This window comes from Paramisgurnus dabryanus, chromosome 14 (genome assembly GCF_030506205.2).
Source record: "Paramisgurnus dabryanus chromosome 14, PD_genome_1.1, whole genome shotgun sequence".
NCBI lineage: Eukaryota > Metazoa > Chordata > Actinopteri > Cypriniformes > Cobitidae > Paramisgurnus > Paramisgurnus dabryanus.
This window is the reverse complement of record NC_133350.1, coordinates 12,075,171-12,088,467: the sequence shown is the minus strand read 5'-3', so window position 1 is coordinate 12,088,467 and position 13,297 is coordinate 12,075,171. Positions and strand designations below refer to the sequence as shown.

Genomic DNA, 13,297 nt, shown 5'->3' with positions numbered 1-13,297 from the left:
AATAGTTAATGCTATATATGTATTACTTATTAGAGTTTGAAGTGCTTATGTACAGCAAACTGAAATAATAATAGTTTAATCGTTTATTTAGCATTATTTATTTTTGTTTAATTTAACAATTTTCGCCTTTGATATTTACGGTGCTCAAACTGTCTTAATAGCTATTGGTCACTCAATAAATTTCTCTGGTGACGTGCTGCATCAGCCACCAATCAAATGCTGCAGTTCTGTCGCGAGGAGGGTACACCAGCCAATCAGAGCGACCTTGCGCAGCGCGAATGCGTCTTTGTAGCGCGTGGCAAGAGTGTGAAAGCGGCAAGAACTAGAAGTAGTCATCCGCTGCTGTTTGTCAGCATCCTTCAGACTGAGCGGAATCAGGACACACAGAATACACATATTTACGGCAAACACTGAATAAATATCACATTTAATGAGCCTTAAGCCCGCTTAAAGGTAAGAATTCGCCGATTTTAACTGCTTAGCTGTTGTTATGCCAGAATCCAACAAACGAGTGAAGTCATTTTTCTGTTCTGTTCTGAGGTAAACCGCTGAAAGGGTCAAGTAAGTTCGGGGTTTACTTCCTGTATTTCCTCGATTCATGTCACTGTAATTGGTGAGGTTTAGGTATAAAATGCTATGCTAAGAAATAATGTTAAACAATTTCCTGTTAAATTTGACTTCTCACAGGATAATGATAAACTAGTCTTAGGTTTTGAACTTGAGAGGAAATTGTCAGTCAGTGCAGTGATTGACAGCTCGTCTGTTCACACCTGGTGATGACGATAATGTGCTTACAAATATGCCAGATTGCCCTCATCACAGTGACAAATAACGATTACCATAGTTTCTGTCAAAATACGACGATTAAAGCAGTTAAATTTACTATTGTAAAACAATATTCTCTTAAATGAACATTTGTCTTGTACGTAAGTCTGCTTTCACTATCTTTTGCACTTTTGTTGCTGAATCATGCAGTTGTCAAAACCATAGTCATATATTTTTAGAAAAAAGAAACTGTTCAAACTATTGTTTTTATAATACAGAAAGATTATTAGTAATCTTAAAAAAAAAAAGTAATTTTAGGTTTGTTAGTTAGGTTAGGTAGTTTTGTTAATCAGATTTTTAGGATTTAGAAAGGAAATATCCAGAATCCTAATATCTTGATTAAATATAATTTTGTGCAAAAGTTCTTGTTCATAATAGTTTTTGTGTCTTGTTGAATTGTTATGGCAAACATTTTATGATCACTATTTTTTCTTATGCACATGAGTTTAATATGAATGGGTTTGGCACACTTCCTCTCCCCTGCAGAGAAATGCAATAGCTTTGTCAAGAAATATTTAAAGCTGGCCTTTGCAGCTTTCACACTTCAGCTGGGCTGCACATTGCACAGTTGTTATATAGCTCAGTAAGCCACGTGTAAACATGCACTGCACAACTCTGACTGCAGGAACAGGAAACTCGAGTAAATAGGCAAGATGATTTTCTGTGGCTTTTTTGCTGGCCTGCAAAGTAGTGTAAAAATAGCGACCACTGCCTTCATCCTTGAACAAGCTGCATTTGGGATTAGGTCAGAAGTCATCTTAACAAAAGAGTAACATATTGCACACATGTGCACACCGATGTATGTTCATTTCAAAGAGCATCATTCACTGGGGATATCTAATTTGAAGAAACAAAATTGGAAAATATTAAAATCTGAACAGTTGAGACATTAGCAGTGGCGGCCAGTGACTTCTTTATCGAGAGCGCACAACGCAAAGCTCGTCACAACGTGTATTTAGCAAGTCATGTGTGTGGCTCGACAATTCAAAATATGTGTTCGGCGCGTCATGTAAATTTACATTTACATTTAGTCATTAAGCAGACGCTTTTGTCCAAAGCGACTTACAAATGAGGTAAACAATAGAAGCAACTATAGCAACACAAGAACAGCAATACATAAGTGCACTGGAAATAGTCTCATGAAGTTCAACACAATATACATAGACGAGGGTTGGTTAGTAATTTTTTTTTTTTAAGAAATGTACCGATGAAGAGAAAGGAAAGATATATATATCCTATAGTCCTATATTAGGAAATGAGGTAATGGCGAAAGAGATGGGTTTTTAGCAGAGTCTTAAAGTGTAACTAAACCCCTGGTCAGAGCGTGACTCCACCCACTGGCACTATTTGAAAAATGCAAGAAAAGTGGGCAGATCCCAAGGAGATAGAGGGGACGAACTAAGTGTGTGGTGAGATCGTAACTAGGGCGTGGTGATTTTGAACCTGCTTATGTCACGAGTCATTTTTTGGACCGACCATCCAATAGGAAAATTCAACTGCAGTAGCCACCGTTCAACCTGAAGAGGGCAGCACTAAGACGTTTTTACACCATATATTGTAGTATTGAATAGGGTTGGGCATCGTTTTGATTTGAACGATTCTGATTCCAATTCCGATTCTTCCTTTCGATTTCGGTTCTTTTCGATTCTAAATTCCGATTCTTTGAGGGGTGGAGTCAAAACATGACACAGGCTCATTTGACAGAGGAAATGTTTATTTTGATTCAATGAGTTTTTGTTTTGGGAACTGCAGCTTATGTAGGAGAAAATTAGGAACGTTGTTGTTCACCACAACTAGCAGTTTGGTTAAGCGCTTTGTTACACTACAATCACTTACCTGATTGTGATGACGAGGTAATGTTTGTTGGCGCAGGGTTGCCCGAGGAGGACGAGACCGTTGACCTGCGCAGCACGTCGAACACGCTACAGTCCTTGTTACACCATGCAGGCGTAGGTGTTTAGTCATGTTTGTAGTGCATCCTCCCGTGCAAGAAATAAGTTTATCACGTGTTGCACTGTGCCGACCCAGGCTTTTTTAATGTGAAATAAAGCCACACTTTTGAGCGTCGCTTACCGTGCTCCATGACTGCAACAGAACAAGTGGGCGCGTGCGCGCCAAGCACTTCCGGAAATAAGGTGGCCGCTATGGAAACCAAAACTTGCACGTTTGGAACCGATGATCGGAATCGAAAACAAATTTTCTAAATGATTCCAATGGCATCGTTATTTTGGAACCGGTTCCAGTTGGAACCGGTTCTCGATGCCCAACCCTAGTATTGAAACACTTTATATCCAAATGTCAAAAAACTTACTAAAATCAATGAACAGCACTAATAAAGCCCCATTCTCACAGATCATTAACTAAAAAAAGTTGGTTTAGGGTTTAGTTACTCTTTAAAGACGGCTACAGAGTCAGCAGATTGTGTCACGACGGGCAGATCATTCCACAGTAGTGGAACAGCTCCTGAGAAGGTACGCGCTAATGTTTTTTTCCCTTTTTGAGATGGCACCACAAGTCATCGCTCGGTGGCAGAGCACAGATTGAGAGGGTACATAAGGCTGTATTAGTAAGTGAAGTGAAGTAAACTTATGTGCATCACCCATATGTCAAAATACATGTCTGCTGCAGACACTTTTAACCTCTTGAAAAGCACCCCCATTCTGGCCTGGAACCATGAAAATACCTACTTTCACTAAAAGGGCTGTTTTTACTAAACCATTTATAGTATAAGCATAACTGTGGTATCATTAGATAGAAGACACTTTGAGCTTCGTTTTCCATGTTTCAAAATTATTTTAAGATTAAAAAAAAAAAAGTTAGAGAGGCTGAAGTACATTGTAATAAAAATTTTTTTGCATAACATCTTTTTTAACACTAAAAATCTTAATGATAAATATATGTGTGAAACCTATAAATGCAATGAGGCCAAAGCCACAAGTCTAAAGAAGTTATATTTCACGTTTGAAGTCAATAGACCCAAAAATGAGGTTCTTGCAAGAGTTTTTGTAAGACTAGTGCCTTTTCTAAGTGCCAGTCAGCCACAAAATAAAAGTCTTTTGTTTACATGCATACACGTTCGTTCTTTTTATTGTTTATCCTTATATAAGCGTATAAAATGCCGTATCCACACCAGGAAATAAAGCTTCACACAAAGATCGTTGAATTCGTGTTCTAATTGGCTACACGTTCTGTCTATCAATATTTTCCATGAAGTCATTGGAGGAACGCGCGAGTCAGATGACGTCACGATATTAGACAGCGCTGTTTGGATATTATGTATTATACTCCCGCCTACTTGTACAATCAAGTTCGAGCGCTGGTTTTGAACGCGAGTGTGCTCTCATATACAAGTGTTACGATGTAAATAGTCCTCAGATTGTATATTATAATCTATTACAAGACGTGCATCTGAAATCTGATGTAAACAATGGAAAATATATCCATATTTCACGGATTATACGCATTTGTGGACAAAACTGGTCATTGGATGTACTTTGTTGGAGAGTTTTTATGGGTTATTCACACATCTGAAACAGACTGGATTCGATTCGCGTTCCTTATACCAGCACAAAGGTAAGGAGTCAGTTTATATTATTATGCATGTTGTTATCTGGACTTCTGTAATAAAATACTATATTTATGATACTAGAGCAATTTTATCTCAAAACGGACACCATACACTGACGCTAAACCCTTAGACCTTTTAAACGATGTATAGTAGTGTTATTATTATTGTTGTTTGTACACAGTAGGCTATTTATATATTGTTAGCAGCATTAAAAAAAACTGACGTCCTTCCGTCCGCGAGCTAGTGCGCGTCGAGAGGTTAAGGGGTTTATGATAAAACAGACGCTCGCGTTTGCCAGATACTCACTTAATGTGTAATAAGAGTTTATTGTTATGTTAGTGTCTTGCAAGTATTTTGTGAGTGTGAGCGTTTTTTTTAATCGTAAAACCTTTCGATGCGTGTGAATCAGGCACGCATTTTGAAATGACACACATGGTTCACATGACACAAAAAACACATATTTTGAAATGAGTAGCAACACAGATGACACTCCGAACCATAGACTGTAAAAAAAGATGGACGACATGACATCGCCTCCCTCTATGTAATGAATTGAAGCCAAAAATTTCCGACAATGGTTGCCGTCATGTTACGTAAAAACGTCAGTTTGGAGCCAAGGCATGCCCAGAAGGAATCGTCCGTGCAGCCAGAGGCGGAGCTGCGGTATCAAACATCCGCGCGACCAATTCAACCACGCCAATTATAATGACACGCCCTGTTTCTATAGCATTAAATTACTAGCTAAAATGTAACTTATCACAAAAATGAACACTTGAACACATATCAGCGTGAAAACGACTACCTTAAAGGACCAAAACCATCTTTCAGAGACTTTTATTGGAAGTGAAAATATTTTTTGTCCCATTCGTTTGAATGGAGAGGGCGGGGTTTATGACTTGTACTGCAGCCAGCCACCAGGGGATGATCAAAGAGCCAGCGGCTTCACTTTTCAAGACTTATGAGGCACACCCGCTCCGAACACATATTTTAAAATTTGCACCCCTCGAAGCCACCACTGGACATTACTTCACATTAGTATTGACTCGATGGAAGATGATTTGTCTGAATGCAACAGGGATGTGGTCAATGCATCAATTAAAAGTTAAACATTATGGGGTGGTTTCCAGACAGGGATAAGACTAATCCTTGACTAAAATAAATGTAAGCGCTGTCCAAATGGAAAAAAACTTGGACTGACATATTTTAAAATACTTCAGTGCCCTTTGTTTTGCCTCAAAATGAACTCAAGTATGGGTGCACTGATAAATGTCGATATACACTAATAATACGTGTCCAATAACTAGTTTGAATTGCATAGCCGATATTATTCACAGCTATTTCATATACTATGGCTTTTGATCTGTTATTCTTTATCGATCTGAAATCAGTGTTAGTTTGAGACGTTTATAACATGCATTTGAAAAGGCAACACTCGTCAAACATAATCATTATATATAATCTTGAAAATACCTGAAAAGGTTTGAATAACAGCAATATAAATATATCCTTAAGCCATTTGCTGAAGCTGTTTGTCATAGCCATAGATATGTATAAAGGCTAGATGTCTCCCCGCACTGCAGGCCAATTGAGTGAAACGTCCGCATTTGGTGACCATCTTACCACAGGGTGCTCGATCACTCGTAGCATTGTGTTTTAATGATGCATGTACTTTTAAATGACCATAACTTGCTTAATTATCTACCGATTTTTCAAACGGTTTGGTTTGTTATAAATGTCAAAGATGTACCTATGACACTGCATACTTGAACTAAAAAAAATTTATGAAACATGTTAAAGCATCCAGAATTATAGCCACGTTAATAACGTTTGTAAGAAACCAAACCGGTAGAAAACTGTGGTAAGATGGCTGCCAGGTGATGACGTTAGAGACTCCGCCGTAACACATCTAGCCTTTATACATATCTATGGTCATAGCTGTGTGTGTATGGTTCGCCCTCTGGCTTTTGGATGTAGCGGCATTTCACCGTAATTCTTTGAGAAGTATAGCAAGCACCATCGGCCGATATATTGCTGCACCCCAACACACAAGTAATGTTTTTAGTAAGGCAAGTTTGTTAAAACAGTTATATTACCTAATTAAATTAAGGCCTAGTCCTGGTTAAGCTAATCCCTGTCCAGGAAACCACACCTTTATATACTTTCCTCTTCCTGGAAAACATTTCTAGAATAGACATATTATGTGTGGCAAATTTTCTTGCTTGAGTAGTTGCTACAGTAAAAAGCTGCTGGCTAGGAGGGGCAATATAAGCTAGACTGAGTCATTGCTTAAATGATGCAATTATGGGACTCTTCAGTGACTTCCCTGATTGGATCTTGCCTTTTAACATTATCAGTGGTTGGAGCTGGGCCAGCATTTACCAGAATGGATTGGAAACTCAAGGTTTCAGTATGGGTTTATGTTACATGCTTTGTAGTTCTAAACCCATAAGTTGTTCGATCGTCTTTAAAATAAATCTTTAAAAGATCTTTTTGATGAAAACTGAGAGCCTTGTGACTGTCCCATAGACTAATTGAATAGTCACTGTCCAAAAAAGAATAAAAGACATCGCCAAAAAAGTATTTGCATATTACGAAGCAACAAGAACACAAAGAAAACAAATCAACTTCATTCAACAATTTGTTATTTTCCTTGGTCCTTTCAGTGCGCATTTATTAGCAGACTACGGTGCATGTTGTGTAAAGGGGCAGTCACACTACACTTTGAGCATGCAAATATTTTTTGGGCGTTGCTGCAAATATGGGCGGGGAGCACTTTGTCCATCTTTACTTTTCAGTATAGAGAAAGGTCAAGCCGTGACGTACCAGTTTTCTACTGGTCCATGTGGTAAGAATTTGCAGGTCAGAGTTCACCAGTCTTGAACTTTGGGGCGCAGCGAAAGATCAGTGCATTACAAGATACATTTTATTTTATCAAGTATGTGTGTTATTTGGGTTCGAACCCATTAACTTGTGCGCTGCTAACACAATGCTAACCGTACTATGGTATGTCCTTGTGTATGCTGTTATTGTCCTTGGAGCTTTCTGTGGCAATGTGTTATTTTATTAAACTCTCTTTTGAATATTATGGATAGATCGCTGTGATTAGTCATGTTTAGTCTCTGTGACATTTTTAGTTGTAGAGGTTAATAACAAACCTGTCAAATGGTGTGGCACTCATAATTATAACAGCTAATTGCCAGTCTGCTCTGCCCTTGTCATTATGTAATTCGTTTGGCAAATGAGACTCCTAAATTCCAATATTTTTATTTGTTAGATCAAATGTGAGCAACTCACGTTTTGAACATTTGGCCAATACAGTGTACATTATTATACATTTAAGTTCATTTTCTTGGTGCTTGCTTTCATCTCTTCAAGGTCTGCATTTAGGAAAATAGTCAAATGTTAAAAGTCTTTTATAAAATTACAACCTACTGTACAGCAGTGTGTATGTGAAGTCACTTATATTGTGCTCCTACCATATTATTCATTTAGGAAACAGGTGCGATGCTGTATACACATACAAAAACCTTCACTTGTCATCAAGAGTTTCACACCGGTAGAGTGGAAAAAATGTGTGGTGTGAAACTAGCCAGTCTATCAACTGGCTAGTTATTATCCAGACAGTGACGGCCCGGACCACGTCTTTCTCATTTCGGCCGTGTGGCGCGTGCCTACTCGCGGTGTGAGCACGTACGCGCTATTCTCCGAGATGCACTTGACGGCCTTTTTTTTGGGACGACCTAGTTAAGGCGGTAGGGTTTTCCAGCTTAGGCGGGCCGCCCGAACTGAAATGTGCTGCGGGAAACCCTGCAACTGTTTTGAATAAGGTGTTCAATGATTAGTATATTACAAACAAAAGGTTTAGCTGATCATTTCATTCGCTTAATTTTTACTTATGCGGCTACGTGACCTCTTAAACTCTTTTGCTAGTGGTCTTGTTAAAAGGATTGTTATTGAGTTGTTATTTAATAGAAACTGGCATTGATTTTCAACATTATTGCTCCCACATCAAGCTCTTGACTGACTCTCAAAATTAATTTGCCGATAATGCAGCTGAGTCTAGCAGTCCTAGCTCTTCCATTTAGTGTATGCCAAGACTGTTTTCCATTTTGCTCATCTGACTTATCCATTATATATACATGTGAACTTATAAACATTTAATAGACTTGCTTCAAAAATTCATTTATTCATGCACTGCATTTTTTTTTCATCAGTATTAGCATATTGCATAGACTGAATGTTATAGGTTTTTATTATATGGACAAAAACAGGAATAGATAGATGTCGAGCAGTCCTTCGGATGTTGTGGTTTGGTTGGGTGTGATCCAAGGACCAGCGACACGGAAGTATGCAACACTACAGTTGCTGCAGTCCCCAAGGCTCTAAGCAAAGGATTCGTACTTAGCCATGTGCTGCTTTAATCTTTGTGGAAAGCGAGATGAAGATCACAAGCGCATTTTAAAAGAGAGACAGTTTAAAAGGCTTTTTATGAAGTACATCCATTGGTAAAATTGGATAAGGAAATTATTTTAATGTTCATAAGCTTTTAGGCCAAATTTCTAATTTATTAACAAATTTCCCTTGTCATATGACCTCCAACACATATCATGCGTGTATTTTAAAATAAATGGCTTTAATTGCTGCGGAAAGAAATCCAGTACATAAGTCGATTTTTTTTTTTTCCCCTCATCACTAATGTGCATGAGTAAATGCATAGCTTTATGCAATATCATATGCTATTGATCCAGTCAAATTAAGTCCTGCCATGCGTTTCTGTCCGGTCAATACTAAATATTCTGTTTTACTAGGAATTATATTACAAAAGTTAAATGCATTGCAAATATCGTTTCATGCATCCTGCAAAGCAACAGAGAGGCCTAGACACTATGATTTCTCTGTTGACTCAGCAAATACCCTGAGCTCAACATCATGGTCCAAAAATGTTTGGGGACATTTCCAGGACCATTTATTTGTCAGAGCATCCAAACACGTATTTGCAGTGTTGCTAAGAAGAGGCTTTAAAAGATGAAAGCTTGAATTTTGCGTTTTCTTGCTCATGGGTCTCATGCTGTTCCTACTGCACCGGTCGTCCTTCCTTATGGTTACCCTAGCGCTGACTGTGCAAAGTGCCGTGTTGCTGTGATGTAAGGGGGAGGTACTCTGTGTTTAATGCATCTCAGTCTCTATTCACTTGCATTGTCTCGGGAGACTCGCTCGCACATACTTGCCGCTCTCTCTCTCTCTTTTTCTCTCTCATCCGCCCCCTCTTTCTCTCTCACACACTCATGCAGTCAGGCATACAGGCACACACATTGACAGGGTAGCGTGGAGGATAAACCCACTCACCGTTCCCGTCTCATCTCCCCTCTCTCCCTCTCTCTGTTTCGCCGCCGATCCTGACGCTTGGCGGAGGCAATCTGGCTGCATCCACCCAACTCTTCTTCAGCCTTGCCGAGCAGGAAACACTGCATCAGGCGTCGGCAGAGAGGACTGAGGTGGGTAGTCAAGCAACAAGACTTGCTTTGGCGCTCCTTTCTCTGTGCTTTCCTCTCCACCACCTCCTGTCATCCGCCTAAGCGTGAGTCTCAGTGTGTGCGTGTATGCGTGACGAGCATAGCAGCGCAGACAAAAGAGATTTGCGTCTTTCTATCTCCTTGTCTTTCATGTCTCATCGGCACATATGCTTACTGCATTGAGAGGCATATTTGCATACCCTATTGCAGCCTTGCTGTTTTTCCATCGCGCTTAACGTTTGATGCGTGCCTGTGTGTGTCTAAAATTGCATTACCTTAGCATCATACGGCTTAAAAATGTTGCCTTTAAAAGAGCAAATGTCTGTGAAATGATGGCTGAATGTGAGCATCCTGCTCTCACCTGCTGCAGTGCCCATCTGTTGCCCACAAATGCTGGCTTTATGCAATGCAGTCATTGGCGATATGTATTCTTTAACAGCTTCTGGTATAGTATACGTTGATAGTGATTGCAATGTTAGGAAACGTTAATATTTCTCTGAGGTGTCATGGTATTGTGAGTACCGTCTATTGGAGAGGAAGTGGCTTTTCCTGCTGGGTTGTTTGTGGATTATGTCGCTCTGCTTGTGGGCACAGGGCCAGGACTCAGTCTGAGGTAGGTGCAAGTCACTGGGATTTGGTGCAGTAACAGGGTTAGGAAAAATATACTTATTGAGCTTGCTATAATTGTTGGAGCAGGGTTTTTTTTTTTGAATGATGGTGTCTTTGTTTTAGTGTAATACTTACTTACTATATTTATTGTGTCTTTAACATTAGAAATCCAGGCTTGTGTTTTGCTTTTTGAACTTTGCTGTGTTGACATACTTTATTAGCTGAATGTATAGCACACATATTGCTGTTGTGGGGCATATGGCAACATTTTCATCACCTATGCACAAATAGTATGTTGTGTGGTCTATTACACAATTTGAAAGTAATACAGAAAGGTTTCTTATCATATAATGACATATGCTTTGCCTTTGTCTGCATATACTTAACATTGTTGGTGGTTTATATTAATGTGGTATATGTTGTTTATATACATGTATCGAATCATAGTTGAAGATGTAATAATGTGTAATGCAGTGCAGAAGAGATGACAATGCTAGGCTAAAACTAGGGCTGTGACGATAACCGCATCACCGCATCACCGCAGTAATGAGATGCCAACCGCGGTGCTGAGTTCATCATAGTCATCACCGCACGTTTTTATATTTTCTTTATTTTGCTGATGAAAGTTACAGAAGTCATATGGTGTATGATATGAACTATACACAAAAGTCATTGTTAATCATAATTTACTGTCTTCCATCCTGTGTTCAAGGGTTCTAGAGAAAAAACTGCTTTCCGCACAAGGGGGAGGGACGGTGCATTAAACATATATAGGGGTTTATTATGTGCGCATGTCTTATAATTGTTATTTAATTACTTAGTTTCAGTACTTAAATACACACAATAGCCTACTGTCACGGGCGCAATCTTCTTAAACATGAAGCCATTAATTTAAGCGCGTCATGCCCAGGTGCTCTGATATTTATTGCATGCCATGGAACTGTACCAACTCACTCACTGCGCGAATAACAAAATCTCAAGTGCAAGGAAATCTCACAGCCACGCGCATTACATTATTCAGGTGCAAGAAGGTCACCGGGCAGCACGAAATGCGCGTTGGTACTGATAATAATAGCATAATTATTTAAAACTATGATTGTCAAACATGCCAACTATAGTTATGAAGGCTAGCGCGGTCGGCTGTACACCTATATGTCTGACTATCGTAGTGAGGAAATGCCACTCTCTAAAATCACATCTTGTGATGATTAACTATCATGTGGCGTTTGTCCGACTTGGGAGCACCAAACATACCTTTAGTAAAGCATAAAACTTCAGCCCAGCAACAACAGTTGGAAATCTCCAAGACTTTTGCGAGAGGAGCAAAGTACCAGAGTGACATCAGTCTGGCAGGTGAGGGCTTACTGACCGCGTGACCCGTTAATGCTGTAAACTAATTTCTCCAGCTCGGGATCAAAAAAGTTTTATTATCTTCTTGATTATGTAAATGGACAGCAGTAATTTAAAGCATTGATTGCAGTATCCATAAGTTTTGCGCAGTTATTTACGGGATGATGCAATACGTTATTTCGTTTCGTATCTGCTTTGAAAAATTATAATTAAACATATTAACTATAGTAACATGAAATAGTATTTATTTTCGTTTCTTTTGAGTTTAATATGAATTATGGAACAGTTTTTGTCATTGTTTGTAACCCATTTTATTGTGCAATAAATTATATTACGTTCAACCCGTTGCGTTTGGAGGAGTGCGTTATATCCACGGAGTGTTACCCGAAAAACACTCAAAAAATGTCTAAAGAAATTGGAATCAAGGTTTTGCTTACAAGAAACAATGTTAAGCTCGGCATGTTCTTTCTAGTTTTTTTCAGGTTGCTATTGTATGAAATGTATTGTACAAAATGGGTTATAAACGATGACAAAAAATTATATAACTATTATATTATATATAAAAATATATGTATTGCTATATATATATTATACCTATGGAAAAAATATTATTTTATGTTGTTATTGCTAATATAATTTGTTGTTTTAATAATAAATAAGAATACGTTTCCGATGCTTTGCGGGGGTGGGGGGTTGTGCTCTTGGGCTTTGGGGGTTACTGTTGTGCGGTTAACCGCATAACCGCATGATTTTTTTTTATGCTTCACCGCGGTGAGAAAATATCCTAACCGTCACAGCCCTAGCTAAAACAACATGTGCCATCCAGTATCTTTCTTTTGCTCCTCGTATGTGCTGTGGCAAAAAAAATAATAGAAATAATAGAATAATAGAAAATAATAGAAAAAAAGTCTGGATACAAACAAGCATGGAATTTTTTTATATGTGTGTGTTATGTGATCATAAGTACATGGTCCATTAATGAGATGTTAGCCATCACTAAATACAATCCACTTTAACACTTTTATTATTCAGCAGATATCATAAGGTATGCATAGCAGATCTGGTTTTCTAGACAACAGGAAGAAACGTCTGTGTGTAGATGTAAGGTTGTCCTCAGAGAGAGAGCTTCTTAACAGTTCTCTCTAATCATCCTGTGGTGCAGGCGCAGGGCTGCTGTCTTGGCGCATTAGTCACGTTTGGGATTCCCACTAGAGAGAAGGTGTGCCCTTGCAGGTTTGTGTAACCTGCAGTATTTATCACACCTGTCTGCATCACAGGTGTGTTTGTGTTTAGGTGTGTTTTTTCCTGTTACCAATACCAAAGGACCTGTAAGTATAGCAGTAGGGTCTAAGAAATTAAAGGAATAGCTCACCAAAAAATGAAAATTCTGTCATTGAGTACAGAATTTTTAGCGTGGGAAAACCCAGACAAC

At 38.8% G+C, this 13,297-nt stretch overlaps 1 protein-coding gene across 6 annotated transcripts in view; it reads left to right on the top strand.

Annotated features, from left to right (window-relative positions):
* The first annotated feature begins 301 nt into the window (after positions 1-301).
* kcnab2a (potassium voltage-gated channel subfamily A regulatory beta subunit 2a) overlaps positions 302-13,297 on the top strand; it is a 96,540-nt gene continuing 83,544 nt past the window's right edge. For 3 of the 6 annotated variants that reach the window (XM_065240781.2, XM_065240784.2, XM_065240778.2), the window contains exon 1: positions 302-453. The gene's annotated coding sequence lies outside the window, so the exon portion shown is untranslated. Of the gene's footprint in view, positions 454-9,590; positions 9,889-10,350; positions 10,520-13,297 lie in introns of those variants that run through there. The other 3 variants (XM_065240780.2, XM_065240779.2, XM_065240782.2) reach the window with 2 other exon arrangements.